This window comes from Elephas maximus, chromosome 11 (genome assembly GCF_024166365.1).
Source record: "Elephas maximus indicus isolate mEleMax1 chromosome 11, mEleMax1 primary haplotype, whole genome shotgun sequence".
NCBI lineage: Eukaryota > Metazoa > Chordata > Mammalia > Proboscidea > Elephantidae > Elephas > Elephas maximus.
Window position 1 is genome coordinate 75,828,175 of NC_064829.1, and position 16,138 is coordinate 75,844,312.

Genomic DNA, 16,138 nt, shown 5'->3' on the forward strand with positions numbered 1-16,138 from the left:
TCAACAGGGAACTGCCAGAAATGCAAGCTGAATTTAGAAGAAGACTAGGAAAGGGGGATATCATTGCTGACGTCAGATGGATCATGGCTGAAAGCAGAGAATACCCGAAAGATGTTTACCTGTGTTTTATGAACTATGCACAGGCATTTGACTGCGTGGATCATAACAAATTATGGATAACATTGCAAAGAATGAGAATTCCATTACACTTAATTGTGCTCATGCCGAATCTCTACATAGACCAAGAGGCAATCATTGGAACAGAACAAGGAGATACTTCATGATTTAAAATCTGGAAAGGTGTGCATCAGGGTTGTATCTTTTCACCATATTTTTTCAATCTGTATCCTGAACAAATAATTTGAGAAAGTGGACTTTATGAAGAAGAATGCGGCATCAGGATTGGAGGAAGATTCATTAACAACCTGCAATATGCAAATGACACAACCTTGCTTGCTGATAGTGAAGACATGAAGCATTTACCGATGAAGATCAAAGACTACAGCCTTCAGTATGGATTACACCTCAACATAAAGAAAACAAAAATCCTCACAACTGGACCAATAAGCAACATCATGATAAACAGAGAAAATACTGAAGTTGTCAAGGATTTCATTTACTTGGATCCACAATCAATGCCCATGGAAGCTGCAGCCAAGAAATCAAACAACATATTGCATTGTACAAATCTGCAGCAAAAGATCTCTTTAAAGTATTAAAAAGCAAAGACGTCACTTTGAGGACTAAGGTGTGCCTGACCCCAGTCACAGTATTTTCAATCACCTCATATGCATGGGAAAGCTGGACAATGAATAAGGAATACCAATGAAGAATTGATGCCTTTGAATTATGATGCTGGCAAAGAATATTCAACATACCATGGATTTCCAGAAAAATGAACTAATCTGTTTTGGAAGAACAGCCAGAATGCTCCTTTGAAGGGAGGAGGGTGAGATACCTTCTTAAGTACTTTGCACATGTTATCAAGAGATACCAGTCCCTGGAGAAGGACATCATGCTTGGTAAAGTAGAGGGTCAACGAAAAAGAGGAAGACCTGGAATGAAATGGATTGACACAGTGGCTGCAACAATCGACTCAAACATAGGAATGATTGTGAGCATGACAAAGGATCAGACAGTGTTTCATTCTGTTGCACACAGCATTGTTGTGAACGGGAACCAATTTGATGGCACCCAATAAGAACAACAGCTTTTTGTATGAATCCAACTTGCTTAGAATTAGCTGCCCAGAAAGTTCCATATATCCATGAGAGAGTTCAGGAAGACACACAAGGGATTTATTACTAGTTATTAGTTTGCATAGATGTTCTGCAGGGGTGAAATAATCTTAATTAGAGTTTAGGTTAAAAACTCAAAAGTAAGGGAATGGTAGTATATAAAATCAGAGCATCAAGCTGAAGGAAAAGATGAGAAATATAAAATAAGAAGTATCTGATGAAGGGTGGTTTAAATGGAGACAGATTTTTTAAATTTCTTTAACAGGAAATTTCATAATCACAGTTGACATTTTTCAGTGTCAACTCTCAAATACATGTAAATATGCTACCTAAGAGCTAAGGTGAGATTTATGTGGCATAAACCAAGATATATATGTCATAAATATTTTATTCTGGTATTCTACTTAATTTTTACAATTACATTTTCATGGGTTTTAATAAATAATTGTGTTAGAATACCACATATAGCTAATGCATACTATTATTTTAGTCATGCAAATACTTATTAGAAAGTGGGCAGAATATATAAACAAGTGTTTGAAAGCAATGAAGAAGAACCAAAGCAGGCAGGAATTGAGTAACTGAGATTCTTGAGATAAGGAAAGCCAAAAGGTGAACAGTACACTCACCCAGATTTTCCCAATTGTATTTTCACTCCCCAAACCAAAAAAAACAAACAAACCCATTGTCATCAAGTCGTTTCTGATTCACAGAGACTCTATAGGAAAGGTTAGAACCACCTTTTGGATTTTCTAGGCTGTAATCTTTATGGAAGCTGACTGCCACCTCTTTCTTCTGTGGAGTGGCTGGTGGTTTCTAACCACTGATCTTTTGGTTAGCGGGCAAGCATTTAACCACTGCATCATCGGGACTACTTTTTCCTTGCCAGCATGTAGAAATCGAATCCACAATAGAAAATTGCAGTTCTACTGAGCTGTTGAGGTAGAGATCAAACTTGGAACTTGATCTAAAGTGTTTGGGATTTGAGGAACATAAATTCAGGAAGGAGTAGAATGCAAGGATGTGAGTACAAATATCTATGTTAAGTTCTTCTTAAGATTACAGTTGACTCCTTAAGCTGAACGGACTTCAAGAAACAAGTAGAAAGCTAAACCGCTGAGTCGATATCTCAGCAACCACATGCAGAGGAGACTGAAGTTGGAGCCTGTCATGAATTGAATCGTGTCCACCAAGAAGATATGTCAAAGTCCTGGCTTTTGGTAGCTGTGAACATGACTTTGTCAGGAAATAGGGTCTTTGAAGATGTTGTAAGTTTGGTTAATACGAGGTCATACTGAAGTGAGGTGGATGTTAATCCTTTAAGAGTGGTGTCCTTATAAAAGAGAAGTCACAGAAAGAACGGTAGACAGAGGAAGGACATCATGTGATGCTGCAGCTGTGAGCCAAGGAACATGAGAAGCTCCCCGAAGCCAGAAGAGAGGCACAGAACAATTTCTCCCTCAGAGCTCACAGAAGGAATCAACATGACTGATACCTCTATACCTAGGAGGCAATACATTTCTGTTCTTATAAACCATTCAGTTTGTACTGTTTTGTTATAGCAGTCCTAGGAAAACTAACATAGATTCCAAGTCCTGACATGATCTTGTTGAACACCTAGAACTCAAAGTTGAGTCCCTGGCCACATCCTGGGACAAAGACAAAACTGAAAGACCTATCCCTGATAAAGCCTAAAATGAACACTCAACAGGATCAAGATAATCCACTATTAATCAATCTGCCTTCCAGAAGTAAGAATAAACTTCTTTAGAGGAAAACAGCATCGTCCAGATTTTTCAGCCACAACATCTACTATAATTTATAGTATATATTATAAATGTATATTTTACTGAACAAAAAAAGATCAAATGACAAAATAAAAAAGGAAAAGTAAGCATTAAGAGAAAAAGTGGTGTGTTAAATTCATAGTTATTGGACAGACTAAACTACTTATGATTAATATATTCAAGTAAATAGAGTGAAATTGAAAAATTTTACTGGAGATCTAGACTCTATCAAAAGAATCAAAGGAAAAGTTTAGAACTGAGAATAAAAACTGTGGACCAAATCCTTCTCAAATCACATCTCTATGGTTCACTGTTTTCTTCCCTCTTCTGCTTTTAAGAACCTATGTGATTAGATTCACAAGAGCAATTCATAATAATCTCCCTATCTCAAGGACCCTAAAATTATCACATCCACAAAGTCCCTTTTGCCATGTAGAGTAACGTATTTTCCTGGGATTAAAATTGGAACATCTTTGAGAGACCATTAACCTGCCTACCAAACCATGTATAATTAAGGCAATAATAAAAGAGAAACATGAAATAATAAAAATATGTGTTTAATCACAAAGAGATTTAAAAGAGGAAATAAAAGAAAAAACAACAGATTGGACAAACAGAAAATAAATGGAAGAGAGAAGACCTGAATCCAATGAAAATGAAAACTACATTAAATATGAATAGTATGCATATATTAAATAAATCTATTTAATAATTTACACCTCATGAAAGAATTGTATGTCAAGATGAGTTCACTTACAAATTTTTCTAAAATTTTCTTTTAAAAAAGTAATTTCAAACTTGAATAATAGTTTCCAGAGAATAGATTAAAAAAAAAAAAAAACAGTGCCATCGAGTTGATTCCGACTCATAGAGAATAGATACAATGAAACAATTTTCCAATCTATTTTATGAAGGAGATATCATAATGTTGATAACAAAACCTACTAAGGAAATTATAGGAAAAAAACTCTACAAAATATTTCTAGAGAACCAAAAATCCTAAGCGGGGGGAGGAAATACTTCCAACCCAGTAAAGCCCATTGCTGTCAAGTGGATTCTAATTCATAGCAAGTGCCCATAGGGTTTCCAAGGCTGTATGGGAGCAGACTGTCATATTTTTCTCCCACGGAACGGCTAGTGGGTTCAAACTGCCAGCCTTTCACTTAGCAGCGAGCACTTAATCACTGCCTCAATATGGTTGATATACCATGGTCAATGAGGTTTATTTCAAGGACATAATATTGCTTTCACAGAGAAAGCCATTCAATATAAATCACCACATTAAGATAAATATGAAAATATATATGATCACCTGAATAAAAGCAAAAAAAAAAACCATTCTGTAAAAAGATTCTATTGTGCAAATAATATTTAAAGAAAAACTACAAGACGGCAATATGGTTGTTTTGCAGTGCATCTTTAATTTTCCAAGTTTTTCTGAAATTTTAGTCAGGTATGTGGGTATTAATCATGTCCCATAAGTCTCTTAGGCACCCAGGCTAAATATTTTAAGGTTTCATCTAAAGTACATTTATGTATTAATCAAATATTAATGCCCTATCTCATGACTCCTAAGGCTATACAAGACTTTGGAATGAATGTTACAGAGGCCAAAACGGATGGCTTAAATCAGATCGAGTACTCTTTTGGAACAAATTCCTTCTTGCAGTTGCATTTTGATGAGAGATTTTACTCCTTAATGTTTAGTTGTAAGCTATGAGTCAGAATCAACTCAATGGCATTGTTTTTGTTTTGTTTTGTCTAAAGCATTTCTGTCAACAGAAAATAAAAAAAACATATTTCTCCTCCAGAACAATCTTTTATGGGGGAGTCAGGCAGAGGGAACTGAGGTCTACTTTTGATAGATTCTCTAGCACATTTTCAATATCCTGGAGGCTCAGTAAAACTTCAAGTAACTAAGGCATTATCACTGAGGATGATAAATATGAGCTGAATTAAACTTCTTATCGCTTGGGCTACTCTTATCATTAAGGAACTCTCAGAACATTAGATTAAAAAAAAACAGCAATATTTTGAATAGCTTTCCAGGTTTGTCTGTTATTTCTTTCCTGTTACACAAGCAACATATATTTATAATATTTTGATTATATAAATTGAATGTACATGTTAATTTGAATAGAACTAACCGGCAAGACATATGATATCTGTCAACATACAAGGTTTGGAGAACTACAAGGTTAGTGAAGCTGAGCAAATAAATATAAGCTGACACTTAAAGCATCTGTTATAGGTCTATTCTACCAAGACAATTAAGTCTCTGTGTAGTGCAAAGGGTTAACCGCTTGGCAACTAACTGAGAGCTTGATGATTTGAACCTACTCAACAGCATCTTGGAACAAAGATTTGGTGATCTGCTTCCAAAAGTTCACAGCCTTGAAAAGCTTATGGGCCAGTTCTACTCTGATACACACAGGGCCATCTTGAGTTGGGATCGACTAACAGCAGCAGCATTCCCAGACAGGTGTATTTGAGGCTAAGGGGATTAAAAAAAAAAAAAAAAGCATACATTATTTTCCGGGCCATCTGCATCACAATAAGCATCTCTCAGAGCTCGGAGCAGTTTGAGAGAGCAAGACCTTGGTGGACGCGTTGGTGTGAATCAGCACTGCATGTCTGAGCTGCACCTGCCACAGTCACCCCTCTGGGTGTGGATGTCGTGGACATCATGTATCTCGACTGATGGCTATTTTCAGAGAGCATTGTTCAAAAATGAATAAGGTGTATTTTAGAATGGGTATTTCAGTCTTAAATATATTTTTCTCAAATTAAAAATAACATCTTGAAAGGAATAGAGAAGATACCACAAGAACAAAAGAAATACAATTTTTTTTTGAAAACTGAATTTTATATTTCTTAAATATATTCATTTCTACATTCGTGAAGTGGTCATACAAAGCAAGTTCCTCAATTTCCATCTCAGCCTCCAGGAATATAAGATGGATTTGCAAATGTTCCTCTGTGGCTTCTATGAGAACTGGTTGTCTACAGATTGTATTGTAATTAATTTTTAATAGTTTCAGTCTACCAAATATCTTTGGAGACTCAAGTTAATGTTTTAGGACTCCGCCTTCCCAGTGTCCTGAGGAAGAATAGTTGTTGCTGTCAAACTTGGGTGAGACCCTGGGTGCAGAATGTCTATTAACAGATGGATGGATAAACAAAATGTGGTACATACATGCAACAGGGTATTATTCAACCGGAAAGAAAAACGATGTCCTTATCCATGCTACAGCACAAGGGAACCTTGAAAACATGGTGTTGAGTGAAGTCAATCAGTCACAAAAGGACAAATATTGTATGATCTCACTTATATGAAATACCTAGAATAGGCAATGTATAGAGATCAAATTTTAATAGCATTTGCCAGGGGCAAGAAGGAGGGGGAAAATAGGTCTCATTGTTTCAGAAGCATTACCTTTCTGTTTACGGAGATGGAAAATTTGGCAACGGATATTGGCAATGCTGCACAACATGGATGATGCAATTGGTATTCTGAATTGCCTGCATGAAAAATGTTGAATTGGCAAATGTTATGTTACATATATATTTATAATAATTAAAAAAAAGAAAACAAAATAGAACAACAACAACAAAAAACCTAGAGCTCCCTACCAAGTTTGAGATATGAGGATAATAAAAAGAAGCTGGAATACACTTTAGGCAAATACAGCTAGCTGTCTACTTTATTAATCTTTTATAAAGCCCAATCAAATGCATACTGTGTACAACTGTGTGGGTATGTGATGGGCTAGTATCTTTGGTCTTAATCCCAGGATTTAACATCTAGAAGAATGAATGCTTTAAAGTGTACTGAAACACAGCATTGAATTGTGATGAACTTTCTACCCTTAGCCCAGCCCTGCAAATGCCTCTGCTATTCTCCAAGAGTGGTTTGTAATCCTGTGGGACAGTTCACAGAATCACATCTCTTGGAAGGATAAAAACTTTTTCTTTTCTTGCTTTGGAGAAACTCTCTGTGTCTATATGGGAATATCCATGTGCACACTGACATGAATTAAAATTAGCCCAATCAATAAACCTCCAACTGCTTTTTTTATTGTGAACTGAATGGGAAAAAAAAAAAGGAAAAGAAAGGTTTGATGAGCATACATGAGACCTGAGTCCTTTAATGGATTTTAAGACCTGAATCTGTTACAGACCCAGAGCTCTTCCAATTTGACTTTATGATTTTTTTTCCTTTTTATCACTTTAATCTCATTTTATTGATATCTTCAAAGGAACAAAGGAAAATTCCAATGTTCAATTAATTATGTATCAGAATTGAATATCTCCTGTTAATTTTTTTTTTTTCCTACCTCCTTCTGGTCATAATCTAAAGTGGTAGTTATCTCTACCACTGACAATGTGCTCTATGTATTCATCTCAGGGCCCTTACTTCATTCTCATCAAAGTTTACTGCAGCAAGTAGGAAGCAGGATATACACCAGAATGTAGTCTGTGAGTTAGCAGCCCTGGTAGAGTAGTGGTTAAATACTTGACTGCTACTGAGTGGCCATCGTTTCGAACCCACTAGCTGCTCCGCAAGAGAAAGATCTGGCATTCTGCTGCCATAAAGATTACAGCCTTGGAAACCTTATGGGGCAATTCTACTCTCTCCTATAGGGTGACTATGAGTTGGATTCGACTCAATGGCAGTGGGTATAGCTTGGGGTTTTTGAATCTCCAAGTACTTTCACAGCCACAGATCAGTTGGTTTGTGGTAAGAATTTCAAAATGACAACTTATCAAATCATTCCCAGTATATTTACAGACATGGCCCTAAATAATATTTTTTTTTGTGACGATTCTTATTTCATTTGAACCCAAGTTTTGCAGTTTCTTCTCAGTACAATAATATGTATCCAATGCTCCTTTTTGTTTTTTTTTTTAACCTTTTTTCTTATGCTTTAGGTGAAAGTTTACACAGCAGAGTATTTTCCCATTTAGTAATTCATACACAAATTGATCTGTGACATTGGTTGCAATCACTGCAATGTGTCAGCACTCTCCTGGTGTCCACCCGAGTTTCTTCTTTTCCCTTCGTCCAGTTTCCCTGACCCTCCCTGCCTTCTCATCTTTGCTTTTGGGTAAATGTTGCACTTTTGGTCTTGTATAGTTGATTATTCTAAGACGTACAATTCTCACGGGTCTTAATGCTCATTTTATAGGTCAGTCTATTATTTGGCTGAACGGTGACCTCCAGGAGTGGCTTCAGCTCCAAGTTAGAAGGGTGTCTTAGGGCAATAGTTTTGGGAGTTCCTCCGGTCTCTATCTGTCCAGTAAGTCTGGTCTTTTTTATGAGTTTGAGTTTTGTTCTACATTTTTTCCTCATTCTAATAATGTCCGTGGTTAGAGGGGTTGGTAGTGGTATCTAAGCACCATCTAGTTCTTCTGGTCTCAGGTTAGAGGAGGCTGTGGTTCATGTGGGCCATTAGTCCTTTGGTCTAATGGCTTCCTTGAGTCTTTGGTTTTCTTCACTCTCCTTTGCTTCAGACAGGAAGAAACTAATAGTTGTATCTTAGATGGCTGCTCACAAGCTTTGAAGGCACCATATGCTATTCACTAAACTAGAGTGTAAATATTATATTTATAACTGCATTACGCCAATTGACCTAGACTATGCTTCTTAGCCTTCCAGCCCCGTAACTCAGTCCTGTGGGGTGTTTGGACACATTTAAGAACTGTGCCCCCTATGTGCCCTATTATGTATATGAATATACATTCAGCACAAATATGTATGTAGAACTATACACTACAATACCTGTATATGCACACGGGTGTACTCCAGTACAACTTCCCACACCTATTTAGCATACATATCTACCTATGTATCCAACCCCAAATTACTGTTTGTTATTACTATTGTTGCAGGATTGGTTATAGTGTTTACTGTAGTTGCCCTTTGTTCTTGTGTAGCTCTCAGTGTCTTCCTTGCCTTGGTTACAATGTACTGACTTCCCCTTATTGTGTATGGCCTTTCCCTTTACCAGCATTAACACCTGATTATTATCTAATTAATGATTCTTCCTCCCTGTCCTTCCCAACCCTAGTAACCATCAAAGAACGTTTCTTTCTGGGAGGAAACCTATTCCTGACTTTTCATATTTTCATAATAGTGGTCTCATACAGTACTTGTCCGTTTATGGTTGACTTGTTTCACTCAGCATAATGTCTTCCAGCTTCATCCATGTTGTACAGTGTTTTACAGATTCATCATTATTCTTTATCTTTGCAGAAGATTCCTTTGTATCAGGTATCATGGTTTGTTTATCCATTCATCTGTTAATGGACATTTGATGTTTAGGTTGTTTCCATCTTTTTGCTATTATGAATAATGCTGGAACAAACATGGGTGTGCACGTGTTTATTCCTGTCACAGATCTTATTTCTCTAGGAAATGTACCTAGGAGTAGGATTGCTGGATCACATGGTATTTCTATTTCTAGTTTTCTAATGAAGCACCATTCAGTTTTCCATAGCAGTTGAATCATTTTACAGTCCCACTAGAGTGTATAAGAGTTCCAGTCTCCACCTCAACCTTGCCAGATGGTATCTCATTGTAGTTTTGGTTCACATTTCTCTAATGGCTAACGATCGTGAGCATCTCTTCATGTGTTTGCTAGCTGCCTGAATGTCTTCGATTGCCTGTTTATGTCCTTTGCCCATTTTTTGACTGAACTGTTTGTCTTTTTGTTAGTGAGGTGTTGAAGGTTTCTATAAATTTTAGAGATTAAATCTTTGTCAGATATGTCATTGCCAAAAATTATTTCCAGTGTGTGGTTTCTCCTTTTACTCTTTTAGTGAAGTCTTTTGATGACTATAAGTATTTGGTTTTTTAGGAGATCCTAGTTATCTAGTTTATCTTCTGCTGTTTGTGCATTTTTAGTTATGTCTGATAGTCTATTTATGCCATAAATTAGGACCCTTAGCTTTGTCTCCATGTTTTCCTAAATGAACTTTATAGTTTTAGGTTTAACATTTAGGTCTTTGATTCATTTTGAGTTAGCTTTCGTGTATGGTGTGAGGTATGGGTCCTGTTTCATTTTTCTGCAAATGGATATCTGGTTTTGCCATCATCATTTGTTTAAGAGACTGTCTTTTCCCCATTTAATGGTCTTCAACACTTTGTCAAAGATCAGCTGTCTGTAGATGGATGGATTTACCTCTGGGTTCTCCATTCTGTTCCATCAGTCTATGTATCTGTTGTTGTACCATTACCAGGCTGTTTTGACTATGGTAGCTGTATAGTAGATTCTGAGACAGGGAAGTGTAAGTCCTCCTACTTTGTAACACTTTAGCTATCCAGGGCCTCTTTTCTTTCCATGTGAAGTTCGAAATTACATTTTCCATTTCGTTAAACAATGTTGTTGGGTTTTGAATCAGGATTGCATTTATATCTATAGATCACTTTGGGTACCAAAAACCACAATGTTGTCTTCCTATCACTGAGCATGGTATTTTTTTTTTTTTTCTATTTATGCAGGTCTCTTTTGGTTTCTTACAGTAGGGTTTTGTAGATTTTTTGTATAAGCTTTTTACATCCCTAGTTAGATTTACTCCTAATTATTTTACCCTTTTGTGGCTATTATAAATGGTATTATTCGCCTAATTTCTTTTTCAGAGTTATTTTTGTTAATGTAGAGGAACCCAATTGATGTTTGTTGAATCGATATTGATCTTGTACCCTGCCATTCTGCTGAACCCATTTATTAGTTCCAGTAACTTTCTTGTGAAGTCTCTGGAGTTTTCTTTGTATAGGATCATGTCATCTGAGAATAGGGATAGTTTTGTTTCTTCCTTACAAATTTGGATGACATTTATTCTCCTTTCTTGCTTTATTGCTCTACCTAGGATTTCTAGTACAATATTGAATAAGAGTGGTGATAAAGGGCATCCTTGTCTGTTTCCCATTCTCAAGGGTAATGCTTACAGTCTCTCTCTGTTGAGAATGAAGTTGGCCATTGGTTTTATATTTAAACACACAAACATGTTGCCGTCAAGTCAATTCTAATTCATATTGACCCTACAGGACAGAGTAGAACTTCCCCATAGAGTTTCCAAGGAGCACTTGGTGGATTCAAACTGCCGACCTTTTGGTTAGCAGCCATCACACTTAACCAGTACACCACCAGATTTTGTATAGAAGCCCTTTATTATGCTGAGGAATTTCCTTTCTATTTCATTGAGAGTTTTTATTAGGAAAGGGTGTTGGATTTTATCAAATGCCTCTTCTGTATCAACTGAGATGGTAATGGGATTTTTTTTCTTCGTTTTATTTATGTGGTGAATTATGTTGATTGATTTCCAATACTCCCTTTTGACTCCTGATGGTTGTTTAGGAAAAATTATGGGGAGATGATGGAACCAACATTCAAAAAATTAAAATAAAGAGGCTTATAACTTTTGGAGTCCCTGTTGCAACTATTACTGCTCCTAGAGAAAACTAGACCATCATGGAGAAGACCAGTGAATAGCAGAGGCAACTGCAGATCAAAACTATCTCCTGACAGTATATAGTTCAGACTCCAGGTCCTAGTGTCTCCAGGAATTGCAAATCAGAACCAATTTATCTGGATTGAGTATTCCCATTTTATTATTTCAGTGAATCATGGTAGAGAAGCCGATTTTAAATTTTAATTACGTGATTAGATGGAAAGTAGGTTCTATCTTCCGGTGCCAAACCTTCACATATTTCCTGTTTTGGAATAAATGATAGCTCTTCAAGGGAAAATCATACATGAATTTACATTCTTTTAAATATCAGGAGATGGCTATGAATAGTAGAAAACATGGGTCTGAAGAACAAGTCTAGAAAGATATATTGGAGAGTCATTATCTTAATTGAAATTACTGACATAGTTAAGTTTCCTTTATGAAATAGCCTGGGAGAGCGTGTGGATAAATACCAGAGAGAGCAAAAGACAAAACCCTAAAGATACCATTGTATAGGGAGTAGGTGATAGAAGAGGAACCTGTGAATGAGTGCAAAATGAAATTTAGTGGAAAGAAGATCAAGAGAATCTTCCTACAACTAATGGTAGGGAAGAGAAAACAGAATGGTAGAGAAGAGAAACTTTAAGGGTAAATAACCTTGCCTCTGCCACATGGAAGCAATGTAACATAGCCAATGTTGGAATAGAAACAAATCCACTGAATGTAGTATTAAACAGGGACACTCATGATGTTAACAAGGCACTTTTGGTGGAGTGGCAGAGGGCAGAGGAGGAATTGGAGTAGAGAGGGAAGAGTCTATACCACTTCAGATCCCAGCTAAAGTGTTTTGTTTATGTGTTTTTTAAGAGAGCTGCATTTTAAGAGGAGCTTACAGACACAGGCCCACATCCTTTGGAAAATGATCATGATTGAGGATGATTCAAAATGTTTGTTTAAAAAAGAACACAAGATAAGAAACTGAGGAAGTTTTGGTTGGAGAAAAAAAGACTATAGATATTGTGATGGTTAAGATTGTGTGTCAACTTGGCTGGGCCTTGATTCTCAGTGTTTTGGCAGTTGTGTGATGTGGTCACTTCCTGGTTGAGATTTGATACGTGACCACCCCCATGATGGGATCTACTGTGAATAGCCAGTTGGTCAGGCATGTGACTTGCACTGAGTGTGGGTGGACATTCTAGCAGGGCTCAAGGGCTTTTGCTCATTCTGGATCCTACAACTAACTCCTGTTCATCCCGACCTCCAGCTCTTGGGACTTGAGCTAGCAGCTTACCTGTGGTCTTGCTACCCATCTTAGGATTCATAGATCTTCACAGCCCGTGAGCAAGAGCCCTGCTCCCCAGCCTGATGATCTTCGGTTCGCCAGCCCCTGCAGCTATTTGGATCAGGAGAAGCCTCTGTACTGACCCACCGACTTGGCAAGTTACAACCTCTGCAACTGTGTGAACCATTTCCTTGATATAAATCTCTCTCTCTGTCTTAGTCATCCAGTGCTGCTATATCAGAAATTCCACAAGTAGACGGATTTAACAAAGAGAAATTCATTCTAGTCTAGTAGGTTACAAGTCCAAATTCATGGTGTCAGCTCCAGGGGACGGCTTTCTATCTCTGTCGGCTCATGGGGAAAGATTCTGTGTCATCGATCTTCCCTGGTAGACAGAAGCTTCTCAGGCACAGAGACCCCAGGTCCAAAGAATATACTCTGCTCCCTGTGCTGTTTCTAGTGGTATGAGATCCCCAACTCTCTGCTTGTTTCCCTTTCCTTTTATCTCTTGTAAGATAAAAGGTGGTACAGGCCACACCCCAGGGAAATTCCCTTTACATTGGATCAGGGATTTGACCTCAGTAAGGGTGTCACAATCCCACCCTAATCCCCTTTAACATAAAATTACAATCACAAAACAGAGGACAATTACACAATACTGGGCATCATGGTCCAGCCAAATTGAAACACATTTTTTGGGGGGACATAATTCAGTCCATGACTTTCCACTCTCTGGCCCCCCAGAAATCACATTCTTGCAACATGCAAAACATATTCACTCCATCATATCATAGCAAAAGTCTTAACTCCAAGTCGAAAATCCAAAAATTCCTCTTCATCTATAAAATCTAGAAAACAAGTTATCTGCTCCCAAGGGTATAATGGCAGAACAGGCACAAGCCAGACATTTCCATCACAAATGGGAAAAGCTAGAAAAAGGGATAACAGGCACCAAGCAAGTCATCAGAGCATCTTACATTAGCCCTGAAGGCTTTGAAACATAATTTTCTGTTCTCTGAGACAATTTACACAATGGCCCTGACCTCCAGACCCTAGGTATTGGCCACACTCTCTAGATTCTGAGTGGAGGCCCCTCGGCCCTAGGCTTCAGCTCTGCCTTCCAGGCCCACTGAGATAGCAACTCTGCCCATCTCCTAGTCCATCTGAGTGTCAGCTCCACCCTTAGAAACACCATAGGCCATGGTTCCACCATTTGAAACCACAGAGGTCATGGCCATACCTTTTGAAACTGAGGCAGCTTGACTTCTTGTGTTCCTTGTCTCTTCAGCTTCTGCTTTCCGGTTTCTTGGCCTCTCAGCTCCTCAGGCCTCACTCCTGCATCTGCCCTGCTGGGGCATGTTCCAAAGCTCCATAGCTCCACCAATAAGTGCCTACAGGCACCCCACTCTGCCAGGTAGCCTCCTGAGCATAGGCAATCAGCTCTCTTTCTCCGTGGGTTGTCTCCAGTGCTGTCTCGTGTTGGTCTCCTAGTTCTGCTGCTGCCGGTTCTCTCCTGCTGCCGCTTCTCTACTACTACAGGTTCTCTGCCACTGCTGGTTCTCTATCCCTTCACAGTTTCAAAACCACTTCCAAATTTTAGGTATCTGTTACAGCAGCACCCCAGTCCTGGTACCAAATTCTGTCTTAGTCATCTAGTGCTGCTATACAGAAATACCACAAGTGGATGATACACATATTTTTGGGGGGACAAAATTCAGTCCATGACACTCTACAGACATACTTATATTCATTACTGATTTCGCTTCTCTAGAGAACCCAGCCTAAGACAGATAATATGAATAAAGCAAAATCAAACCAACCCATTGCCATAGAGTCAATTCCAAATCATTATGAATAAAAAAATATATAGCTATCATAAAATATCTGCAAGACTGTTATAGGTAAAAAATGTGAACTTATTTTCAATGTCCCCAGTATAAACCATGAGAGTAACTTTGAAATTAAAATATCACACTAAAGATGGGACAGAATACTTTCATTCACTTCTCATTGTGCATTCTCGAAATAGAGCATGAGGAAAATAGTGTGTTGAGAAATTTATAAGGAAATACTCAAAAACCACAGGAACTCTTCTTTATATTTTTTGCTCTGTAGTATATTTCTGGAAGTGAGAAAAGTCACCATCATATAGGGAGGCAATATTAATTCTTCAATATTAATATTCTTCAACTGAAAGCATCCATAGTATAAACAGTGCATATCACAGCTGAAAATATTGCAACACAATAGATATAGTTTTGGTCTGTAAAGATTTTATAGTTATCACTGCCCTGAGAAGGAGCCCTGCTGATGAAATGGCTAAGCTCTTGGCTGCTAACTGAAAGGTCAAAGGTTCGAACACACCAGTGTCTCCATGAGAAGAAAGACCTGGCAACCTGCTCCCATAAAGATTTACACCCTTGGAAATCCTATGGGACAGTTCTACTCTGTCATATAGCATCACTATGAGTCAGAAGCAACTTAATGGCATGCAACAATAACAACCCTCCCTAGAATGCTCTATTTAATTATGTTGTGCGATGACTAAGTTGTTAGACCCTGGGTATATCATATACATATGCATATGGTACAGATAAAACATTTTTATATCTTTATTATGTTATAAAAACATGGTCTCCATCCTCCAGGGATTCATAGGCTAGTTAGACAGACATATAAATAAAATAATAAAATGCAATGTGATATATGGTTTACTAGAAGAATGGTTGCAGCACATCTTTAACCAAGTGAGAGGTCGATTAATTTTCTAAGAAAGTGAGAAGGGAAGGGGTATGTGGATCTGTAAGAGATCACAGAGGCAACAGTGGCTGAACTGCCATTGACAGATTGTGGAGGAAATACTTAGCTCCTGGGAAGAAAATATTTCAGGAAGAGCATGAACAAATACATACTATTAGAACTGAAAGTGGCTGGGAATGGTTGGAACAAAGGATGTGTCATGGAAAGTACCTCTAAGGAGGCTGAAAACGTAGGTGGTATCAGAGTATGAAAGCACAGAAGTCCTGGGGGCTACCCTTTCGAGAGTAAATTTTAGAGAAATACGAATTTAAGTTGATGAAAAACACACAGATATTCAATTACAAATATTGGGAAAGTTATTTCTATACATAAAAATGATACCTAGCACTAAATTAATTTCCTTAATTATCCCAAAATTATTACAAGCAGTACAATTAAAATTCAGCAAAATAATATGTGCCATTTTCTAAGTTTGTTTTAGTGCCTGGACTTATATCACAATAGTTTTATAAGGTCTGTTTTATTCTTCATAAACCACAGATGGGAAGAAAAATAAAAGAACAGCACCCAAAACTTTCATTTATCATTAAGATTAAACACAAATTTTATTCGTGTTT